Source organism: Manis pentadactyla, chromosome 3 (genome assembly GCF_030020395.1).
Source record: "Manis pentadactyla isolate mManPen7 chromosome 3, mManPen7.hap1, whole genome shotgun sequence".
NCBI lineage: Eukaryota > Metazoa > Chordata > Mammalia > Pholidota > Manidae > Manis > Manis pentadactyla.
The window spans coordinates 190,154,424-190,179,389 of record NC_080021.1 but is presented as its reverse complement, the minus strand read 5'-3'; the positions used below and the strand labels follow the sequence as shown (position 1 = coordinate 190,179,389).

The 24,966-nt window shown below is 45.1% G+C and overlaps 2 long non-coding RNA genes across 3 annotated transcripts in view; one reads left to right on the top strand and one right to left on the bottom strand.

Annotated features, from left to right (window-relative positions):
* Positions 1-24,966, top strand: part of LOC130683016 (uncharacterized) — a 473,713-nt gene that overhangs the window by 381,225 nt on the left and 67,522 nt on the right. The window lies entirely within an intron of this gene.
* LOC118913929 (uncharacterized) lies at positions 1,650-5,316 on the bottom strand. The gene is made up of 3 exons (XR_005025412.2): positions 5,129-5,316; positions 3,117-3,191; positions 1,650-2,002 (listed from the first exon to the last, which is right to left on the bottom strand). It is a non-coding gene; the product is annotated as an uncharacterized LOC118913929 (long non-coding RNA).

Sequence of the window (24,966 nt, the reverse complement as noted above, 5' to 3'; positions counted from 1 at the left end):
AGCAATAGTAATAAATAACTTCTGATTCCCCCAATAACATGAGATTGAGAGAAAGGTGTCCTGGGGACACCCAGCTATGCAGATTTCAAATCAAAGCTGCTCAAAGGTGGAATGAGTTGTCTTAGGAGGTGGTGTGCTTCCTCTCATTTGAAGGGAAGAAAGGGGAAACGAAGACATTTATCTACCTGCCAGTGGCATGTAATTCCCAGGCATCATCTTTAATCTGACATCTGGCAGAGGCTGGATGACAGCTTGTTTGGGTGTGCTAGCCTCTGAGAGTGGAATGATGTGAAAGTCCCTCTCAGACCTGAATTCTGGGATTCTGTGAAAACTCTGACATCCCACATTATGATAAGCCTACTGGCTACTTTGGTGTCCAGGAATTTGGCAAATAGCTCCAAGGTAATGTCCCAGACTCCAGCCCAGACCAATCAGAGAACCACCCAGTCCCCTGAGAGAGAGAGAGAGAGAGAGAGAGAGAGAGAGAGGCCTGACCCACGGACACACAACCCCCTGTCCCTTAGGTCCTCCAGTCACAGGAGACAGAAGCATGTCCTCCTTCCCTTGCCCTCCCTCTCACACTGTGTGCACTGCTCCCACTTCTCCAGGAGCTCAGCTCAGCCCACAGCCATTTGACTAAAGGAACTGGCTTCTTTCCCTTCTCCCACAACTGACACAAGGACACCCAGGCGTCCCATTTCACATAAAGCCCCCTTATGGAATCTTTGCCTACGATCACAAAATCACAGGGCTGAAAGAGATTATGGGCCCCTGGAGTCTAAACCTTAGCAGCTCCCAGCTGGCGCCACCCTTCCCATATCTGAACTACTCAGCCATTGGCAGGCGCTTCTCATAGCCAGGGGTGATCTGACTCTAGGCAGCTACCACTCATGGGTTCTGATTCTTTCAGGGATGGCACAGAAAGTCCGGTCTTGTTGGAAGGTGGTATGCAAAGAGGTGTAGGGAGGCAAATGGAGAGAAGTGGTGAGAGATGAAGTCAGAGGTGGTAAAAAATGTCAGAGAATTGGCAGGGATGTGCACGTTCTAAAAGGACCTATATCCTGTATGCTTGAAATCTTTCCATCATGCTTTTTTAAGTTTCTTGCTGAAGAGATAACTCCTCAGCCCTCTGGAAAACTTGTCTAACCCAAATAACATACCCTCTGAGAACTGCAGAAATCTGGGGTATCTTGTTACCTATTGTGGTGACAAGATCAGGAAGAGAGGGGACTCAAAAACTGTGTCACAGGGAGGACAATTGAAAACCAGGGTCTGTGTAGCCAGAAGAATAGATTAGGGTAGTAAAGTAGTTGCCTCGAAAAATCTTCCCTGGGGAAGAAGGACTGGACCACTTCAAATGAAACAGAGACTTGGTCTTAGGACAAAAGGATGAAGCACCAGAGCGGCCTGAGCTTCCTAGCAGACAGAGCCATCTAACATTTGCTAACGCGGTGAGCAGTCCCTGTCGCTGAAGGCAACCAGCTTGAGGGAGGGGGGTCATCAGTGCCACTCCAGCCATGGGCAGAGGTACGACTGGATGGTTTTTTTATATCTGAGAGCCCATGAATTTTCCTTTAGTACATACGTATCACCACCACCACCACCCGCAGCATGCGCACACAATGAAGTCTGACAATTTAAAGCAGGCTTTTTTATTTTTCAAGGTGCATCAGTGCATGATGTACGTCTCTTGCTTTGCTTAGCTTTGGTCACCCAGAGATTTTCCCATTGCTGACTTAATTGTCAGCAAGTAATAAAAGCCTCTCCTCTCTCCTTGGGAGGAACAGAGCAGATTGTCTGGATCTGCCTCGTATTGCCCTGGCTCTGGTCTCAGCACCAAACGCGTTCCTTCTGCGCAGTCTGTTGCCGTTTTGACAATGCAGAGGGGAGAGCTGGAGAAAGTCCCGTAGCCAAGGGTGCGGGGAGCCGCAGGGCGGGGCTGCGCTCTTGGACAGGAAGGATCATATTTGTGTTTAAGGGAGACAAGGTGGAGCCCCATGCTCTGGAGGGGAGCAAGGAGAAAGTTTGGCTGGGGTTGGCATCCATCCTCAGCATCTTTCAAACAGAAAGTGCTCCCTACTGCAGCCACACCAGGGTTCTTGCAAGGGTAGAGTCTGGAAAAGGTTTTTCACAGGAGGAAAACCTCCTCTAAACCTTTCTGGTGTCCTGGAGATTAAAATAATAATACCTTTATTTTTTTCTGCCCAATACATGAGCTTGTACTATGCTGCCTAAGGATGGAATACTAGACTCTTTGCTTTACTAAGATCCAGAAAATCTTCTCATTTGCACTGGATCATTATACATCCTGTGCCCAGCTCATAGAGATTCACTGAATAATATTATACTCAACTAGTTATTCACTAAGCCCCACTCTGGGCAAGGCTGTGTACCAGGCACCGGTAAGCAAAGATAAGCAAGATCTAGGAATTGCCCTCAAAAAGTTTATAGTCCAGTGGGAGAGACAGTCACCAGCAAAAAATTAGAATCCATGCAGCCAGGGCTCCAGAAGAAGTATGTTGTGAGTCTGCTAGCTGGCGGGGAGTCTCCAGGACAGTGTCCTCGGAGAAGGGATGCTGGAGATGTGTTTTCCAAGATGAGCAGGACTTTGTGAAGCTCCAAAGGCAGGAGTGGGAAGGGATGGTGGGGGCAAAGATCCGGGTATACAAAGGTGTGGGAAGGCATAGAAAAGCTTTATTTAAGGAGCCATGTGTACTTTGATATGAGCAGAGCCACATATGATGCAGGCAGGGACATGCAAAGGATAAAGCTAGAGGTATGGTCTCAACCAGGGGCGATTTTGTCCCCCAGGGACATTTGGTTGTCACAAGGGGAACAGTAGTCACACTACTGGCATCTAGGGGTAGAGGCTGGGGATATTGCTAAATGTTCTACAGTGCTCAGGGAAGCCCTGCCACAGAGAATTATCTGATCCTCCATGACCTTGGTGCTGAGATGGAGAAAGCCTGAGCTAGAGAGAGGCAGCAGCACGTCAGGAAGGATGGAGCTCCTTTAGGGGCACTGCGTGTTCTGATGGTCACACAGAGAGGGCACCCAGGGGAGAGAAACCAAATAGTGTAGGGTTTTCAGATGCTGCAGGGCAAGGTCCCCCTTACCTGTGGCTCTGCCAGCCTTCCCGGCTTTACTTTCCGCACCCATCTGATAAGCATGTATCCAGTATCTTCCTCCAACTTGCTGATAAAAATATTAAACACAAAGACTTCTGGGGCAGGCAAATAATGCCTTAGATTCATATAACATCATTCAATTTATAGGGCACTTTCATTCCTCGTCTTATTTTACTCATTCTACAAAAGAAGAAAATGAAGCTTGGAGATGTTCTGCAATCTAGGAATTATTTAACTGCAACATGCTCAGCTCCTATCTCTTCTCCCAGCTGGTCCCTAAGTGCATCAAGGACCCCATTCTTCTGGCCGCAGGGGATGCTGGAAGAACCCTCCATCCTGGCCTTAAAGGCCTCCTCCCAGCTTCCTGTGTGCATATCTAGGTGCGAGCCAGGAGCAGGCTCCCTGCCTCCCTCTGACCATAGCCACTCACATGCCCTTCTGAGCACAGGAGACTCACACTCCCCACAGTGACCAAGGCCTTGGTAAGAGGACCTCTCCTGGCTGGCATGTCAGGGACAGCTGCCCGGCTCGCATCCTCTGGCCAGGAGGCATTACTGACCCTGTGATTTGGCTCTTGGTCGGAACTGGCACGTGGGTGCAGTGCTTGTCATGACACAGCTCCCTCTCTCCTGAGCAAGTCTGACCACTGAATCACCTGGCGGAGGACAGCACCAGTCAGCTGAGGGGGGCTCCTTCCACATGCAACCCCAAAACACTGCTGATCTGATCACTGTTCTCTGGGACAGCATTAACAAACCATGCCAGGCAGCCCACTCAATAATCGACTAGGAATTATTTAACTGCAACATGCTGGTTGTTCTAACAGCTTGTTCACAGCCTGTTTGTGTCTGGTTTAGAAGTTTATAGCATGGTTATCTTCTACCCCAATAACTCATAAGCTCATGGAGACCCAATTTCCCACATTCCCAGAGCCATCGCCATCTCCCTAGTGATACAGAAAAAAAAAACCCAAACCTAGCACCACCCCCATCCTTTTAATCTCCTATGACCCATTAATGATAAGCCCAAGGAAAGGAATCAAGGGCAATGAATCTTCATCAAATAACAACATCCTGCCTGGCCTCAGCCCCCTGTGTCATACCAGCACTGCCTCTCCTGTCCCTGCCCCAGCAAACCTCTTACACCAACAGAGCTCAGGGCAGCTCCCCGCCCTCCTCTCCAGGGCTCCCTCCTTCCCAGCACAGCCCAGCAGCTCCTGCTGCCCGGGGGTCCATCCCTCTCCAGTCCTGTTTCCTTGTGCTGCAGTCCAGCCACTCCGTGAGGCTCCCGCTTGGAGAGCACCCGACCCCTGCCTGCAGAGTGGATAACAGGAAGTACCAGCAGATGGAGGGGGCTAGAGCAGGTCAGGCGAGAGGTAATGGTCGCTGAGGCCAGGGTGTTGATGACAGACAGAGGGGGAAGGGAGGCGTGGAAGCTGAGCGTGCGTTAGAAAGAATGTCAAAAGGGGCTCAAGCCTCAGATGGGCTGAGGGGCAGGAGACAGGTCCTTTCCAATCCTGAGACCTTTAAAAAATAAAAGGGGGCCCCCATGGCTGGGCCTTGTGCCGCCATTCTGATCCTAGAGAATAAGCATCTCACTCTGGGTGTGCAGGACAACAGTGCCCATCTCTCCAGGAGCCAAGGGCTTGCATTTCCCAGTGGGGCATCTCCACTATGTGCTGTTCAGCACCCCAAGTCACTGCTGAGCCTGGGACACTGTGACAGTGAGGCAGCCACCATGTCAAGTGGCTGCTCTGATGGCGTTTCTTAAAGTACCCCCTACCTGGTGCTCCTGGGCACCAATCCTACCCCTGTGAGTGCCAGGCAGACAGGAGTGCACAGCCCGCTCCCTCCTCACTCTCCCCACAGCCCCCCCTTTAGCTCAGGGTCATCTGCTCTCACCCGGATTATTGGACCTCCTGACAGCTCCCCTTCTCCCCACAGATGCCAGATGGTGGCTAAAAAACGCAGGACACCACCCCACAACCAAAGCCCACTCACCTCCTCATTCCATTACTAGACATTCATCCAACACACATTCCAGGTGCCAACGTTGGGTGCCTTTTCTAGGCCAGGGCTTGTGGTAGATGCATGGATTGGGTGAGCGAAGCCAGACACAAAGAGTAGATGCTGTGTGGATCCATTCACACGATGCTCAAGAACAAGCAAATCATCTGGAGCAGCGGAAGTCAGAGTACCGCTACGTCTCAGAGAAGGAGTGTCGTTTCGGGGATGTGTAGATGGTCTCCGTCTGGATCTGAGGGACAGTTTGAAGGGTGCAGTCATGGGCAAAATGTTCTGCACTGCACACTGAAGATTTGAGCCTTTTACTGGGTATGTTGTGTCTCAGTAACTTTAATCTAAAGTATTACTGTGGTTTTCCTTCTTCTAGTGGGTTATATGCATACCCATGACTCAGGAATAGGTGAGAAAGCTGTCTACCAACATTCCAGCAGGGATGGGTTGTCTCTGATTGGTGAGATGATGGTGAATTTTTAATCTCCTTTCATATACTGTTCTGGACTTCCAACTGTTCTGTACGGAACCTATCTTGCTTATGTAATGTGATTAAATATATTAGATGTTATTTTGAAAGTAATAACCCTAGAGGACAGGCATTCAGCAAGCACGAGGCAGGTGGCTCTCTTCCCAGAGGGGACAGAGCCTGCTCACAAGCTTTTGTCCTCCTGGATGGTGAGGACATGGGCTTAGGAGTCCTGGTCCAGGTCTGGGGGATTTCAGCACAACTAAATAAAGCTCCTGGCCCTCTGGGAGCTGGGAGGCGGGGCTACTGGAGGAACCCTGGGGCTTTCCTCTCACTCCTCGGGGGAAGGAGCCTCCCTGGCATTCGGAGGCCTGCCAGGACCTGGTCTCACCCTGACAGCTGCAGAAGCTGCCTGACCCTGGTGTGTCCTGCACTTCTGACCCTCTCGGCTGGTGGTTGTTTGCTCTGGCAGCCTGGGTGGAGGAAGGGCGATTTCAAGACCCCTCACTTCATCCTGTCAACAGCAGGGACCTGCCAGCAAGTGCCTTGGAGGGCCACAGTGATGTAGAGGGAGCTATGTGAGGTGTTTTAAAGTAAAATCAAACTGAATTAAACTCTGGAAACTGAAAGGAAGGAAGAAAAGGGAACACAGAGGAATTTTTCCAGGCCTTGGTTTTCTCACTGAGAAATGGGGCTGTTGTGAGCTTAACATATGAATAAGCATGTGGAACGTGCCAAAACTGGGGACAGGTTTTGTGTTCTGGTTTGGCTGAAGTTTTGGGAGATGGAGGCCAGGTGGCTGGCTGGCGCCCCCACCTCCTACCCTAATCCCCTTGCCCCCCTGGCTACAGAGCCTGTAGAGAGCCGGGGGGCAGGATACGGGTTTTGCACCCGAAGCCTGGGCTCTGCATAGGCAAACTCAGTGGGCCATGTGATGAATATCTGCTTGTGATTCACAAACGTAATTTGTATTTCCAGCCCGGATCCTAAAATCACTTCCCCCTCCCTCCACCATCTCTCCTGCCCCCAGCATGCAGGCTCCCACAGAGAAGTCATGTGAAGCCTTCTCAGATTGAGCCCAGGAATGAGCCAGTGGCCCGGCTCTGCCCTGTGACACACATAGCCTCCAGCAGTCACATGGCCTCTAGCTGCCACCACCTGCCCTCTGTCCCCGGCCTGGTGCCCTCTCCCTGGCAGGCTTCCTAGGCTGACTTGTCCCTCCAGGCTATGAGCTTGGCAGAGAGCAGGCCTGAGGGACAGAGGGTACAGGGCCAACAGGCTTGAAGAGTTCTGATCCCAGCCAACCTCGAGGAGGGATCCCATCCAGGAGTCTCTTCAACACCACGTGCTGTGCCCCACAGGGGATTAGGTGCCCTGCTGGCCTGATGCAGAGGCGGCCTGAGCTGTTGGCAGCTGACTCTCCAGAGCCAGCCCCAGCCGGTGCCCCTGAGCAGGGAGGTGGTGTCGTTGGTGCTGAGTGGGGCTGTAGGGGAGGCAAGGGCACCACCCAGCCGTGTGCCTCGTGGAAGGGCTGGAAGCCAGGCAGTGTTGGGCTTTGGAAGGAGGGAAGAGGGCAAATAGAGGCAGGGCCATCTGTACACATAACTCAAAAAACAAGGCAAACTGTAGAGCAGTGGTTCTGAGAGCAGTTTGCCACCCCAGGGACAATGTCTGCAGACATTTGTGGTCACAGCTCGGGGAGCGGCACTGGCATCTAGTGCACAGAGGCCAGGGAAACTGTTGCTGAACATCTTACAAGGCACAGGACTGCTGCCTGTAACAAAGGCTTGTCTGGCTCCAGGTGTCAGTAGTGCCATGGTTAAGAAACCCTGCTCCAGAGAGAAAGCAACCCTCCTGGGGAAGATTTGAACAGGGCTCCACAAATGAACCCTTCTGCCCCACCGGAGTGAGCTATGACTATCTCCTCCACAGGAACCCTTCAGTGCCTGCCCAGCCCACAGATTCAAACCCAAAGCCCTCGGCACGTGCACCACACTTCCCTCTTACCCTACAGCCTCACCTCCTGCTGGGTTTGGTGACCCCAGACCATTCACAGTGTCTCAATGCTCTAAGGCCTTTGCCCTGGAGGAAGGGATCTCATATCCTCTGTCTGGAATGTTCTCCTACGTCCATCTGCCAAGTACTCACCCATCCTTCTGGGTCCAGCTGTGCCCTTTCCTCATCCAAGAAGCCTCCTTTTACTGCCACCCTGTGTCCCCTCATCCCTGGGACAGCCTATGGCACCCCAGCCATAAAGCCTCACACCAGATAGGTGCTGGCGCAGCAGGCCTGTAGGTCTGCCTCTCCCACCAGACTGTGGGTTCCCTCTCCATCCAGGTCTGTCTCCCTAGTGCCTGAGGAGACTGACCAAATAGGAGCCTCTCCCTCTTTGATCTTGGTATAAGTGGGCAGGCCTACCCTGTTGTCCCAACATGACAGACAATACATGGAGAGCTGGAGACAATGCAGAAGGAGATGTGAGGCCACTGGGCCATCAGAGCAGGTGGGAAGCAGGGACACGAATGGGCCTTAAGGCACCAGCCAAACAGGGTCTGGAAACAAAGCCACAGAGTAGCAGTCAGCCTGAGAGTCCAAAGAGGAGATGGTGAGTGCTGACTCCAGGGGTGGGGGCTGTAAGCTCCCAGCACCCCTCAGATGGGCCGGTGGTATCCAGGACTGGGATCGCCACCAACTGCTTGGCAAGTGCTTGTTACATAGACGAGGAAATTTGGTCCTTCACACTTGAAAGCAAGGTCACTTATTTTTCCTCCTGTGAGTTTCATGGGGGAGGCAGGGCAACAAGAGGCATGCCCATTTTGTAGATGAAGCATCTGAGGCTCAAGGAGGTAAAGCGACTATCCTCAAATTGCCAAGTACCGCATCCTCACCTCCTCCTCTCTTTGGGCTACACCATGTTGAGTCAACCATGACAAAATTGATCAGCTTTTGATTTGATTTGGTTTGATTTCCATGGGTAATCCGAAAAGAAAATGAAAAAGAGCAATTCTCCAGTGCCACTTCTTGTGTGCTCAGTTATCCACACAACTTGTTTTGTTTTGTTCTGGCTTTATTGAGATATAATAGAACTACAATAAACTGTGTATTTTTAAAGCATACCACTGAAGAGAGTTGGCATATGTATGCTCCCATGAAACCATCCCCACTCTTGAGACAGTGAACATATCCACCACCCCTAAAAGTTTCCTTGTACCTTTATTATCCATCCTTCCCTCCCCTCTTCACATACCGATCCCCAAACACACACAGGCAGTCACAGACCTGCTTTCTATTGTTATTACATTTTCTAGAACTTGGGACCCTGTATACATGAGATCACAGAATATGAACTCATTTTTATCTGGCTTCTTTTAGTCAGCATCATTATTTTTATATTCATGAATGTTGTTGCATGTATCAAAGGTTCATCCCTTTTCATTACAGAATGAATTTCCATTTATGGCTATACCACAATTTGTTTATCCATTCATCTCTGATGGACATTTGGAATGTTTTCAGTTTTTGTCTCTTAGAAATAAAGTTGCCATGAACATTCATACAAAAGTCTCTGAGTGGACATGATTTCATTATTCCTGGGTAAATACCTAGGAGTGGATTGGCTGGGTCATATGGCCAACTTATGGTTAACTTTTTAAGAAACTGCCAACTGTTTTCCAAATTCATTGCACCACTTTACATTCCTGCCAGCAGTGTATGAGAGCTCAGGTCCCCCACAGCCTCACCAATGCCAGGTATGGTCAGTCTTCAGTTTTAGTCATTCTCGTGGGTGTGTAGTGGTATCTTATTAAGGTTTTAATTTGCATTTTCCTGATGAGTAATGATGTTGAGCATCTTTTCAAGTGCTTATTTGCCATCCATATATCTTCATTGGTGAGTGTCCAAAGAAAAAGTTTTGAAAGAGTATTGTATTTGTTTATTCAGATATAGTAAATTAGTATACAATTTCAGACATGGTTTTTAGAATCTGTCAGACCTGGTTTCACATCTTGACTTGACCACTTACTGTGCAATTTAGGAAAGTGGCTTACCCTCTCTGAACTTCATTTTCCTCTTATGTAAAATGAGGATAATAATACGACCCAATAAGGTTTTAATGAGGATCAAATACTTTAAAATTTAAAGTACTTAACTCAATACCTAGCATTAATAATAATTATTATAACATCCTCTGTTGCTCTGATTTGAATTGCAACAAGACCCTTGACATACCTCACATACTAATCTCTGTGAGAATTAAATGGTGCTTCATGTCCAGTACAGTAGATATACAATGTTTTTTTATAATGAAATTCAGCCCAAGTCTAGTATGTCAGAGCTGAAAGAGTCCTTAGAGATATATAAACCAACTCCATGCCTTAGCTTAGTGCCTCTGGAAAGCAGAGCCTGAGGCCATGGTATAGTACTGAGACTTTATTTAGGAGGTCCAAACTCAGGGTAGTTAGGGTTAGGAAAAAACTGGGAAATGAGACAAGAGAAGATGCATGAGTCATCATGCAGGTAACTGCCACACAATTACACAACAAAGATCCAAGGAAACACAGTAGGTCTCCTGGGAGCCATGCTTTCTCAGTACACAGAAATTCCCTGGAAGGTTTGCAAAGAGAAACCACACTTCACAGAAGTTCAAGGAGGGTGAAAATAGTGGATAGATTAATTTTCCTCCTATAGTCAAGGTTCACCCCATGGAGAACAAACTCCCCTGCACTTCCAAGGTGTGTCATCCAGCACCATGGTGTCCATTTTGGAACACATATCCCACATCCTGCCTTGTAGCATTTCATATAACCCAGAAATCAATGAGCAGCTTAGTGCAAGTGGATGCCAGCCACGGGAGAAAAAGAAAAGGGACATAAGACTTGTGTCCTGTCTTAGGCTGTGTACTCTCAGAAGCTGACCCTGAGTCAAAGATTTGAGTGTAAGAGGTTTTTTTGGAGACTGGAACCCAGGAAGCCCCAGTAGGAGAGAGGAGATAGGGAAAAGAAGGAAGCCAGTACAGGGTGTGGTGATGAGGAAGCTACCACTGTGGGCATCTGGGGTGCCATCCTACTGCAGAACCTAGGACACAATATGAGGCACCTTTAGGACTTTGCCACCTGAGAGGTGGGCAAGCTGGGACAGCTACCCCCACCTTCTGTCGTCGTTGCCATAAGGCTGCTCCTGGGGATATCGTTCACCTCTCCCTCAGGAGAAAGGAGGAGAGTCCCAGTTGCTGGCAAGGATGCCTTGGGCACATCCTAGAATGGTGAATGCAGCATCTGTCTCATCAGGGGTCACCAAACTTTTTCTTTAAGGGCCAGAAGTAAATATTTTAGATTTGTGGGCCGTGCGGTTTCTGATGCAACTAGTCAGCTCACCCACAGATGATATGTGAACAAATGAGACTGGCTTTATCCCAGTGTGATATTATTTACAAAACCAGGCAGGCAGACTGCAGGCCATAGTTTGCAGCCCTTTGTACTACATATACGATGCATCACATTTTGCAGGTAAACTAAGGCTCAGTAGGGAAAAGTAACTGGTCGTACAGCCAGCCACAGGCAGATCTTCTGACTTTCGACCCAGTACACTGCACTACCTCTTTACTGGGGCCTTGATGTGTTTTTTAGGAGACTTGTAGCCAGAGTTCTTCCAGAGGGAGTCTGCATTACCCATAATTCTTAATGGCAGTGGTTTGTTTCCTCTTCGCAGCCAGAAAGGCCTCAGGGACTGCAGCCTGGCAGCAAGCATCCTCAGAGCGACTTCTGGCACGTCACTGAGTGAGGCTGCTTTGCAGCCTCCCCCTGCCAGGCCCTCTTCCACTGGGCGATTTGTTCAAGTGTCTCCCAGCAGCGGCCACAAAATGCAGAGTAAAAAAGAAGTTAAAACTTAGGAGCCTATAAAAATCTAAAAATATCCAGGAATGTGTGTGCATATGTGGCCCTTCTGTGATCAAAACATCTGGGGAGATCAAATGCTCGTGCTTCAGTTTGCCTAGAATTCTGTGAGGACTTGGGAAGGGAAAGGAAGTTGAAAGTCATTGACTTAACTACAGGGGGAAGGATGTCACAAGAGTTTTGTTTTTTTAAGACAAAATAAATTATGCGCATGCAGAATCCTCCCCAGGGGGAGTCCTGGACCTCGATTTCCTTGGGATTCTGGGGACTGTTTCTCATAACGGGGGTGGAGAGTTCATTGGCTACAGGCTTGAATTCCTGATTTGATGCCTTTCTTAAAATAATAGAAAATTAAAATACCAAGTCCCTCAATCCAAACAGTAAGAGCTGTGATAATGTAGCAAATCATTAAATGTCAGATTTAAAGGAGGCCCAGTGTGAGCCATGCATAAGTCAGATGAGGAAACTGAGACTGAGGAAGAGAGCTTTCCTGGTGTCCTGCAGAAGGTGGCAGAGGCAGGGCTGAAATGCATGCATTGTGACTCCCAGACTAAGGGTGCATTGGGAAGACGAGTTAGAGGTAAGAATCAATCCTGGCTCTGCTACTTCTAAGCCATTTGACCTTGTCTATTCACTAAAGATGATAATGGCTATTTCTGCCCATAAGAAGCCAGGCTGAGGACCTCTGGATCCTGTACAGCCACTTGCTGCAGACTATGGGGTCCTTGAATGATAAACAAAGGCAGGCAGATGCCCACTCTTTTCATTACCAATCATGGCCCCAAATCCAAATAAATGTCCTGACAGTTAGGGTTAGCCTAGAATTCCACTTGGCCCCTGGCTTGAATCCTTGGCCAGAAAGCAGGAGGCCTATAGGGTACCCTTTCTTCAGGCTGTGCCCTAGCTCTGGAGCAGGGAAAACTAGCCACTCCCTAAAGCTTACGGCAGCCTGAATAAGCCACCCACCCCCTTTTTTTCAACTCCATATGTCACAGTACTGGTCTTCAAATACAAACAATGGCTTCTTAGCCACTCCTCACTTAAGAGACCAGGGGAAAGCCAAAAGCAGGAGCCTCAAAAGAGAAGATGCAAAGGGAGAAGGGTCTAAGCAGAGCCTCCTACTCAAACCCAGTTTTCAACCTGCCTCTCATCATGGAGAAGTATAATCCAGGCAGGCTCTATCTTAATCACCACAAGAGGTGAGACCTAGCACGCAATCTAGAGGCTAACCTTTTGTTTCTCTCCAGTTAGTTCAATGATCAGACCCCACCAGAGGCCTAGCTGTCCCCCACAAAAGAGAAAAGCATGAATTATGAGAACATTCCTACTAGTCTCTTGGCAGTGCGGTTTCTCTAACCTTTCCCACTGCCCCTATGTCCTACCCAGTCCTGCATGGACCGTTGAGATGGACGGTTCACACCGCCAAGGTCTTTAGAGTTGCCTTTTTCACGCTGCCCCACTAAGCTGAAAATCAACCCTATGACTAACAAGCTGAAGATTACGTAATGGACATCCGAGAGCAACAACCATGACCGTCACAGAAACCCCCACATCTGCCACCGTGCTTTCAAGGCATCATAGTAGCCTCCCTCCCATTTTAATCAGTTTGTTTCTCTTTCCACAGAGAAAACATTCTCAATTATGCCAAAAGCTCCCTTTGAACCTTGTACTTATTCCGCTTGATTCCCGCTGTAAGAACCTCGAGAGACGTAGGATCCAGGCTAGACACTGGTTCTCCTCTTGTGCAGCTGCAGACGGCATCTTCTGCTGCAGCAGCTCTCACAAGTCCTGAGTGGCGTCCGTCCAACACTAGCGCTCTCATGCACCTCACTCCTCCAAAGTTCCAAAGGGTCACCAAGACAGATTGCTGTGCCAGGATGCACTTGTGGCATCTGGAAAATACAAACTAATCTCAAAACCAAATGCCAATCTCATATGCTAGCTTCCAGGAGATAAACACCAGGAATTAAATGGAATTACAAGACTCCTCCTTAGAGTCCACCTTAGGAATTGAGGAGCATCCACGTGGAGGGACTGGCTTCATTTTATCTCCATCTCTGGAGCTGTCCTGTTTTATACACTGGGTGGGGGTGGGGGGAGAATGTCACATGTCATATGTCTATTTTTTCATTTTTTTATATTCTATTCATTCAATAAGCGTTATGTGCTGATGCCTGAACAGCGTCAGTGATATCCATGACTGGCCTTAACTCTTTTGGCTCCTATTGGGTAGCTCAGGGATGACTGTGGGCCGCAGTACAGGACAGTCCGGGAGTAGAAGAACTGGTTTTTCCTGGAGATACTGAGAGTGAGGTGTGCTCTTTGCAAACACACTTTCCACACTGGAATGATTTAAACCTGAAACTAACTGTTGTGACTTCATGTAAGATTTCTTGTGCAGTATAACCACCTTCAAATCTTGGCTACTACCCCATATTATTTTTTTATTGAAGCATTGTTAATATACAATGTTATACTGGCTTCAGGTATACAATGTAGAGATTCAACAATTATCTACATTATGAAATGCTCACCATAGTAAGTATAGTTACTATCTGTCACCATATGAAGTTGTTGCAATATTGACTATATTCCCCATGCTGTACCTTTCATTTCCATGAGTTATTTATTTTATAACTGGAACTCTGTACCTCCTTTTCCTTCACCTATTTTTCCCATCCTCTGACCTCCCTTCCCTATGGCAACCACTGATTTGTCCTCTGTATTTATGTGTTTATTTCTATTTTGTTCACTTGTTCTATTTTTTTTATTCCACACATAAGTGAAATCATATGGTATTTGTCTTTCTCTGATTTATTCACTTAGCATAATACTTTCTAGGCCCATCTATGTTGATCACAAATGACAAAATTTCATTCTTTTTTATGCCTAAGTAATATTCCATTGTATATATGTATCACATCTTCTTTATCCATTCATCTTTCAGTGGACACTTAGGTTGCTTCCATATCTTGGCTACTATAAATAATGCTGTAGTAAATATAGTGGTGCACATATCTTTTTGAACTAGCAATTTTGTTTTCTTGGAGTAAATACCCAGAAAGCAAATTACTGGGTGGTGTAGTATTTCTAAGTTTTTGAGGAATCTCCATACTGTTTTTCATAGTGGCTGCACCAATTTACAGTCCCACCAGCAGTATACCAGGATTCCTTTTTCTCCACATCCTCCCCAACAATTGTTACTTCTTGTCTTTTGAATATTAGCCATTCTGACTGGTATGAGGTGATAACTCATTGTGATTTTTATTCACATTTCCCTGATGTTTGGTGATGTGGGGCCATCTTCTCATGTGCCTATTGGCCATCTGTACGTTTTCTTTGGAGAAATATCTATTCAGGTGACCATGTTTAAAGTGGATTTTTTTTTTTTTGGTGTTGAGTTGTATGAGTTCTTTATATATTTTGTGTATTAACCCCTTATAGGATACATCATTTACAAATATATCCTCCCATTCAGTAGGTTGCCTTTTCATTTTGTTGATGGTTTTCTTCACTGTGCAGAAGCTCTTTAATTTAATGTAGTCCCACTTGTTTATATTTGCCTGTTTCCTTTGCCTGAGGTAACATATCCAAAAACATACTGTGAATGGCAATGTTCAGAAGTTTACTGCCTGTGTTTTCTTTTAGTAATTTTATGGTTTCAGGTCTTATATTTAGGTCTTCAATCCATTTTGAGTTTATTTTTGTGTGTGTGTGTATGTGAATTTTGTGTATGTATTTTTTAAAAAGGATCCCAGGGTATTTTTAATTTGGGAAGTAGGGAAATGGGACCAGAGAGCTACTTGTTCTGCTTTTCATCTAGATGTTAGGCTGGAAGGTAAGTGTGAAGTCATATTGATCCTGAGATATGCTTGTGATTTCTACATTCTATTGGTATACAACTAATATTGTGAGTTTCTTAAAGATACTCTTGATTAAGCCTTAAATCCAGACTTGCTCATGAAAGTCCCAGTTTGTACCTGTTGTCCTGACTTCCTGTCTGGTTCAGCATTTGTTCAGGATGTTTGTATGTTATTGTTATTTTTAGTGGGGGTTGCTTCATTCGTCCATGCACGCCGTAAAACCTGTCTGGTGACCTTGGTTGCACAAAGTGACTAAGCATATTTCAAGATGGAAGTTAGAACAGGTGAGACTACATGGCTTAACAGGTAACCATGAGGAAAACAGACTGAGCTGCCCATTGGTTGGTTCCAAGTCTATAAATAGAAAAGGCAAGGATTGGAGAAGAGGCAACATGAAGAATCAAGCAGGACTTTTCTGATATTCTTGATTTTTCTGGCCCAAGGCCACATCCCTAGTTAAAAAAAGATCAAAATACGGGGGCATGTAGGTTGCAGGCTTCAACTTCTAGGGAAGTAATCAAAAGCATCTTCTCACATATTCTACCCATTAGTAGAAGTTTTCTGACATGGGCGATAGGCAGTGCTTCAAGAGGGTGCTAAGATAATGATGGCAAAAGGATTTTAAACACTTGCCAATTCCCATCTAATATAGCTGTTTAGGGGCATCATGTTGAGAACAATTCTAGGTTTGGCAAGAATGAGAGCCATCATCGATTTGGGATGTTGGCCATGAATCAGGAGCAGAGAGCATCTGCATACATGTCGGTGATCTGCCATTTCTGTACTAACAAGAAGTGCTTTCAATAGGAGAAACAAAGAACTTTAAAAATTCTTTCTTCCACATGGCATGCCATATTGGATCCTTTTTCCTTTTTGGATTGATTATGTCTGTAACTCTAGCTAGCTGAGAAGGGCCTGGGGCTGCTCTACTTTATGAGACTGCTCTTTTCTACCATAAATTTTGTAAGAGTGAGCAGTGTGGGAGATTTAAGCCTATTCCACTAGATCTTAGGAAAAGATCTTTCTCTTCCCCATGGGGTGTGTGCTTTCTTGGTTCTGCTCATGGGAATGATCACTCTTAGAATGAACGAATGAACTAGGATGGTTTTTCATATGGGCCTTAGTCCACCCTGGAGCACAAAGTCAGTCCTTATGATTCAGACAGAATCTAGCCTATTTCCCCAAAGTGAGAAGACTTAGTGCCAAAGATTTCTCTCTACTTAAAAAACATTTTTTCTCTGACTAGCTTTGTCCACTTGTACCTCGTTCATGAAGCTAACAGAACTGGTGTCAGACAAACTGGGCAACTGATCAAAGGCTAATGGATTTGAGATCTCAGCAAAACATCCTGCCATCTTACCATGACTACCAATAATATATTTTTCCCTGGAGACATAAGGATTAAAGATAATATATATGAAGAGCCTAGGACTCAGCTAACTCTTATATGGTTAGCTATTATTATCATCATTATAATAATGACCAATGTTACTTGAAGACCAAATCTTTCCTCATCTAATTTGATTCGTGGCTGGAGTAATATGTATTGTAGGGAGTGGAAGGTAATTCTCTTGAGAAAATATCTGGACAACAGCAGGCAGTGTATATCCCCCTCAAAGACCCATTAGTAAGAAATTCCATTCTATACCCCATTGTTCAGCTGAACGCTTTGAAACATAATGGAAAGTTTGATGTCAGCCACCTTCCATCCTAGGATTTGTACTTTGTGAAGTTTTCACTATTTCTTTCTTTAAAAATATTCTGGAGGTCCAGGATGAACTTCTTCAAATAATTCTTGCTTATCAATGGGCTGGGTGTGAGATGTGTATAGACTCCAGTTGTGCCATGATAAACCACTGGGAAATCTTGAGGCACTTTGGCAAGCTATCTTCAGAATGGCTAGACACTGGGAAGTGGGTGTGTCTCCTAGCTCCTTCCATGCAAATAGTCACCTTGCCTTTACAATGGGACAAGTTGGATGCGAGGGCTCTTGGGAAAGAAGTGGTTTACATCATTAAGAACAACTGTAAATATAGGATTTGTAGATTTGGGTAAGCCAGGTTTATATATTGCCTATTGGTGGGGAAGGAAAAAAGCTCTGTGTTATGAGTATGTACACTTTAAAATAAGCCAATAAAGGTGCTGAAGACACTATACTCCAAAAAAAACTTTGGTAGAGAAGACAACTGGCCCAGCCCTGAACTGTGTAAATGAATGTTGGGCCAAGGATGTTAAAGGGCTCTCTGCTTTTTCAGGAAGTGGAGGAGTTCAGAAATGGAGGCCCAAAGACATGGATGATCCATGAGATGAAGCAAGTGAGGCATCATTTGCCAGAAAATGAGGCTGAGAATGTACAGTGTGACCCAAGGATGCACTGTATAAATTAAAAGGATAATATATGTGAACCAGAAGATAGACAGTGTCAATGTCCACTAAATCAGAAGTCTTAAGTTTGAGAGATAATGTAAGAATGGGATTTGGTGAAGAAACCAGGTATACCCTAAAGTCTGCCTTGGCCCAAACACTTTCTTCCTCATAACTAGACCAAGAGAAACAGATGTACTCAAAAGCAATAAAATAAGACATTGTTAGCAAAGTACTAAAATTAATTAAAGAATTCTAACAAACTAGGCTGGATCATGTGAAGGAGGCCCTTTTTCTCATCAGAAGAGGCTGTATGGATAGTTAATGTTCCCCCGTGTCCAGGGGACTATGCCATCTGGGGTAGCTGCACGTAGGGTTGCAGATGCTTGTCCGGCTTGGCTGTCCTTCTCTCCGGATTTTCTGCTGGGGCTGCTGGGCATCCAGCTCTGCCATTGTTCACCAGGAGCCAGGGATGTCTTCAGGACAAACTGAAGACTGCAGAGGAAAATGCAGGAGGAGGAAGATTTTAACTAGTTGAGGAGGAACTTCCTAATGGCCAAGCTCTTCATGATGGAAAGGCCGCCTCTGAGGATCGTGAGCTCTCTGCTTCTGGAGGGGAATTAGCCAAGACAGGTAACTTTTAAGGAAATGCTGTATAAGAGTTACGACCTCAAAAGAGAATAGACCCATTAGGTAGGTACTCCTCCATCTTTAGAATTATATTCTGTGTCACTTCACAGGTAACAGTCCTCAGTTTCCTGATCTTTAAAAACACTCCTGAGGTCCTTTCCTGCTTTGTGATAATGATAGAGCCTGAATGATGTTGCCACATATTTTGGTACATTGTAGACAAAGAGAACAGGATGAATAAAAACAGGACAAAAAAATGCTGAGGGAGTTCATCATCACTAGATCTGTTTTACAAAAAGTACTAAAGGGAGTTCTTCAAGCAGAAATGAAAGGATACTAATTAACAATATAAAAACCTATAAATGTATAAAACTCACCAGTAAAAGTAAATATTTAAACAAAGTCAGAGTTCTATAATATTATAATGGTGATACATAAAGCACAATCTAGTATAAAATTTTTATAAATATACTTATTAAAAGTAACTACAACTATAATAACTTTTTATTGGATACACAATATAAAAAAGATGTATATTGTAACACCAATAACCTAAAATTTTAGGGAGAAGGAGAAATAAAGGTAGAGTTTGGGGATGCATTCAAAGTTAAGTTGTTACCAGCTTAAAACAGAATGTTATAAGATTCTTGATATCTCATGATAGAAACAAATGGAAAACCTGTAGTTGTTACATAAGGAATTAAGATAAAGGAATCAAAGCATACCAGTACGAAAAGTCCTCAAGTCACAAAGGAAAACAGCAAGAGTAGAAGAAAGAAACAAAGAAACTACAAACCAGTCTGAAAACAATGAACAAAATGGCAATTGTAAATCCACACCTCTTAATAATTATTTTAAACATAAATGGACAAAATTCTCCAATCAAAAGAAATAGAATGCTGAATGGATAGAAAAGAAGACCCAATGATATGTGGCCTATAAGAGACTTACTTTTGCTTTAAGGACATGCATAGGTTGAAAGTGAAGGGATGGAAAAGATATTCCAAGCAAATGGTAACCAAAAGAGAGCAGGGGTAGCTGTAGTTATATCAGACAAAGTAAACTTTAAGTAAAAAATGATCATAAGAGACAAAAAGTAATTATACATATAATGACAAAGGGGTCAGTTCATCAAGAGGATATAACAGTTGTAAATATTTATGTCACCCAACATCAGAACATCTAAATATATAATGCAAATATTAACAGAACTGAAAAGGGAAATAAACAGCAATATAATAATAGTAGGGGACTTTACAATCCCACTCCCAACAATAGCCAGATCATACAGACAATCAAATACAAAACAAAAGACCAATTATCAAAGACCAAGTAGACCTAACAAATATGTACAAAACATTCTATTCAACAGCAGCATAATATATGTTCTTCTCAGGTACACACAGGACATTCTCCAGATAGATCATACATTGAGTCTTAATAAATTCAAGATGATTGAAATCATATCGTGTTTCTTTTCCAACCACAGTGGTAAGAAACTAACCACAACTGAATGAAATATATATATATATACACACAAAACATGTGTGTGTGTGTCTACACACATACAATGGATTACTACTATTTGTGACGGATGATTCTTGAGAGCATTATGCTTATGCTAAATGAAATAACTAAGACAAAGACAAATACTGTATGGTCTCACTTATGTGTGGAATATTTTTTAAAACTCATAGAATCATAGAGAATAGAATGATGGTTGCCAGGGGCTGGGGGACAGTTGGGGGAAATGGAGAGTTGTCAAAGGGCACGAACTTTCAGTGATAAGATGAACAAGTTCTGAAGCTCTAATATACAGCATTGGACTGTACTCCAGGTAACAAACAGCACTATATCACATACTTGAAATTTGCTGGGTAGATCTTAAATGTTCTCACTACACCCAAAAAAGCTATCTGAGGTGGTGGATGTGTTAACTAGTTTTACTGTAGTAATCATTTTACAATGTATACATATATCAAAAAATGTTTAGAAGCATGGCACATTTAGTATTCATCCTGATATTCCACTTTAAGAAAACCACTAAATTGGCTGATGAAGGAAAGTTAAGGAAAAAGTGAAATGGCAGATCTTCGTTGTCAGTATTGGAGGTAAAATATGAGGTCATTAATAGTCTAAAGAATAAACATATGTGTATCTGTACCTATCACTTTTTTGACTGGTATTTTATCAGTTCATGCCTTTCCCTTCAGAAATTGTTAGCCTTCACATGGTATATAATCATTTCCCAACCAGCTTTAGGAGATGCCAAATATTTAATGACACCCCACCTAGAAACAATAAATACATTTGAGTCAGTCTTAGACTCCTGGGGAAAGGGATGCTGAAAATTTGATGAAAGGGATTAATAAATTATAACCAGGCTATTAAGATGTGAATCACTAAAGACTCCTGACACTCTTTTACTTTCTCTAATTAGAACTAGGGAACAAATAAATAGACTTACCTCCCTGTGCTCAGAACTCTGCCCCCTCCTCTCTGAGGTCACTTGGTTTGTCCAGTTCATGTACTTTCATTTAGACATTAAGATGGCTTTATCTAACTGGCAATAAGGTTCTGACTGTTCAGATGCAATGCGGCAGGTTCTCTAAACCAGATGCAATGACCATACTGGGGAGGTGCCAATCACACAGCTGGGAAGAGGGAAGACCCAATTTGTGGGCCATGGGGTATCTTCCAATCAAAGTGCTCCTGCTGATGGATTTCAGGGCCCATTCAAGCTGTCATAGATCCATGCTTCCTGGAAGGAACCTTAAAGATGATCTCATCCCACCCTTTTTTATATAAGCAGAAACTTGCAAAAATTTGAAGCCTTTCTCAGAGTGGGAATGAGTTGCACATAGTCATGCAGCCTTCGATAGCAAACCTCACACACCTGGGTTCTGACCCCTGGACCACTGCTACTCTCTTCTACATCTATTTCTACACCTGTATGGGGGCTGAACTCAACAGCTCTGTGCTTCCCTCTCTGATCACTAGGCCAACTTTATAATACATGCATCAGAGGATAGCTATGGGTACTAGGTATGGGAAGACAATCCCAGCCACCCCACTGCGGGTGAGACATCTGTGCCTCCATCCTCTGCATAGCTAATGTGGAGCTCTGATGTCACACTCATTCAGTGGGGCTGCAGAAACTGACTCCCTTACTTACCTTTGTAACCCAGAGCCTGGAATGATTCCAGAGAGAGGAGCTGGAGGGAGAGGGGTTTAAATGAATCAATCATGAGAGTTCATTTAATTTCAGAACTACTCTCTCTCTTTTGAGTGCACAGCAACTCAATGCCAAGTGGTTAAAAATGCATTTTCCTCCAATATTCATGGATTCTGCTTTAAAACAATCGTCAAAAAACATTTGGTCAAGCCTACTGCATGCTAGGTGCTAGGTAAAGAGAAATAAAACAGCCCCAGTCCTCAGGGGCTCACAGTCTCTGAAGGGAGACAGATGTCCGGCCCACTGTAATCTGGGATGAAGATGCACCATGACAGAGGTATGTCATAGGAGGGCTACACAGACCAGGGGCCAACACAGAGGTGACAGCTGAGCTGAGTGCTGCAGGCTAAGTCGGTTGGGGAACTAACAAGGGTTTTTCAAACAGAAGCAACAGCTGTGCAAAACCATGGACTGAGATGGCAGGAGAAGATGTAGGAAGACGAATGGGCAAATTTTAAGATGTTGTGCAAATGAAATTTAAATTTGTTTGCTTTTCTGCCTGTTTGCTTTTCCAAAAGAGGTCATTGATGAATAGTGGAAGAAGTGTTGGATTTGGAACAGGAATAACTGGAAAAATAATGATTCCATTTATATTTGCTGAGCTTACAGTCGACATGCCGGGCTGCTGTGCGGTTGCCACGAGGTGGAGGAATCACTACATCTCTCGTTTACAGCTGGGGAAACTGGCGCTCAGTAAGTACTAGCCAGTCCTAGCGTGACCACTTGCCTCGCAGTCCTGCTGAGCCCTAGCGATGGGCATTATCAGATCCACCACCTTAGATACCAGTAAAGGCCACACGATCCCTCTCTCGGGAGGGAGTTTGCCTCTGCAGTGAAGAGCAGCGACACCTGCCATTTCCCTGGGTGATCCCTGCCAGAGCAGCCTTCCCAAAGCATGGGAGAGCCCTGTCCCCCGCCCGCCAGCCCATGGAGGCACTTCGGGCACCTCTCAGCGAACTTTCCTCATAGACCTGGAAACGCGCCCCCTGGGGGGTGTGGGGGTATATCACCCAGTCTTCCATTTTCCCAAGAATTTACTCCAACTGGTCCATCCACACATCTCTTCATATACTTCCATTCATTCAGAGTTGCCTTCTCCTTAGATGAACAAGTATTACGTCGGCCCTTAAGTCTAGTTCCATGTACCCTTTCTGAGGAGGCCCCGTCCCCCCTGACACATCCCTCCTCTGAGCTTTCTGCGCCCTTGGGAACTTCCCTGCCATTGTCATAGCTCGGTTTACTCTGCATGGCAGAAAAGGTTGGCACTCATGGGAGATAAGGTCTTACATGAGTTCCTCTCAGTGTCCCCAACACCAGCTGGACAAACAGTTGGCCTCCCAAGTATAAATGTGCTGAACCCCATGGAAGATTCCAGCCCTAACTCTGCTGCTTCCTGGGGCCAGGCCCAGCCTACATTACAAACTGGTAAAATAGGGCCCTCTTCTCCTGCTGTCAGCATGTGAGTTGAGAGTGTGCCTGGGGAGCCTTCTTGCTCTAAAGCTTCTGGAGGTCCCATGGCCCACTTCCATCTCCAGCTCAGCACCGAGCCAGAAGTTGTTAATGAAACGTGACCAGGTGTTCTTGATCAGCCCCATCACCTGACTCAGTCCAGTCATGTATGTCTCCACTGCATCCTCCAGAAAGTACTCATCATTTTTAATGACAAGTGGAAAATATCCTTCTCTATTTTCCTGCACATTTTTTGCCCCCTTATTATATTCCTTTGGCCCTTTCAATGGTATTTTACTCAAGAGTAGAATAAAATACATATATTCGTATTTCCATCTACTCCATGAAAGTTTTGAAGTAAGTAGATTTCTTTTAAGAAACATTTCTGACTGAAGAATTCTCAATACTGTGGCCCTGTCGATGCTTAATTGGCTCATTCTCTCATCATTAGATTTGAATCTCAGCTCTTCCAATTACTATCTGTGTGAATTTGAGCCAATGACTTAACCTCTCTGAGTTAGTTTTCTCATCTGTAAAATGGGAATGATGCCGCCTTTTTCAAAGGGTGCTTGTAAACGCGACAAATAATTCCAAGTTGTTCATAATAGGTACTCAGTAAAGCAAAGCCCTCCCATGATTAGGAGTGGGCTAATGCTCACATACACCTGGCCTTCTATACTGCCTTTCTAATCCTCTGGAGGAGAAAAAGATGGTCAAAACCCTGTGCACCCCAGAAATAAGTCAAGTAAACTAATATTAAAAACTTTCTATTGGATTGGAAACTGGACTTTTTTAAACCTCAGTAAGATCCATTCCACTGAAGAGATTGGGCAATGAGTTGTAATGTGCCCTGGCTGCAGTTCTCATTTCCCCTCTCTCCTCTAGAGTGGTGTGTCCACATCAAATTTCCAAACTCAGGTAGTGGATTCCAGACAAAGACATCAAGCAGAACTCATATCTCCCAAGTCCCAACCACCACCAGGCCAGAAATGATAATCACTTGAGAATGTTAATTGAATGCTATAATTATAGTCTATGCATAATAGGCATTTTGCACTGATGTTGTGCACTGCCAAGAAAATATTTACTTGGCTAACTCAAGTCCACGACCAAGTCTTATTTTTTTTTTTCACAACACAAATAATGCCTTAATTTGGCATCACCAGACACACCAGAGGGAAGCATCTTGGATATTTCAAACATAATCAAGATGTCTCTTATGCTTCTGCCTCTTTTGTAAGTCATGTGCCTCCTTTCTTTGCAGGATCTATATCTAAGTCTTCCACGGGTTCTATCGTGTTCCCTACTGTTTTTTAATGAAATCAGCTCTTTATTGAAGTTTTGTTTGGGGCGAATCAAGAGAAGTGAGCTGGTGGTGGCGAGGACGGAGTCTGGAACTTTGGTTCCACTTCCTGGTCTCCAACCCCTTTCATGAAATCCATTATTTCCTTTGCACTTGAATGCTTATTTCCTTTCGGATGTTTTCAAACGCTGTTCAGATCTCTCTGGCAAATGGCAAATGCTGCCTCCTCAGCCTCCTCCCACCCCTCTCAGCGTGGGCTCTCGCCCTGGACCAGGAGTTCCTCTCAGTGGGAAAGGTGGGCCCGTGTGCTTCCCTGCTCGGCACCAACCCCTCTCTGTTCTCAAGGACGCATTCCTGTAGTTCCGGGGACAGGAGAGCCCACCCAGCCCTCAGCCACGTCGTGCTAATCAAAGGCCCCCTTCAGGAAGGGAATCCTCACATTTAGGGAAATTTCCTTCTTGCTGAAGCCCGGAGGTGGTCTTCATTCCTCTCTCACTTCCCTCCAGAGTTCACAGTGTTTGGCAGGTATGCTTCATGGGTTCATTTGGAGCTGTGGCCTTTTTCTCATTTCATGTGAGATGAAGGGCTTTTTTTTCCCCTTCTTTTTTTAATTTGTTGT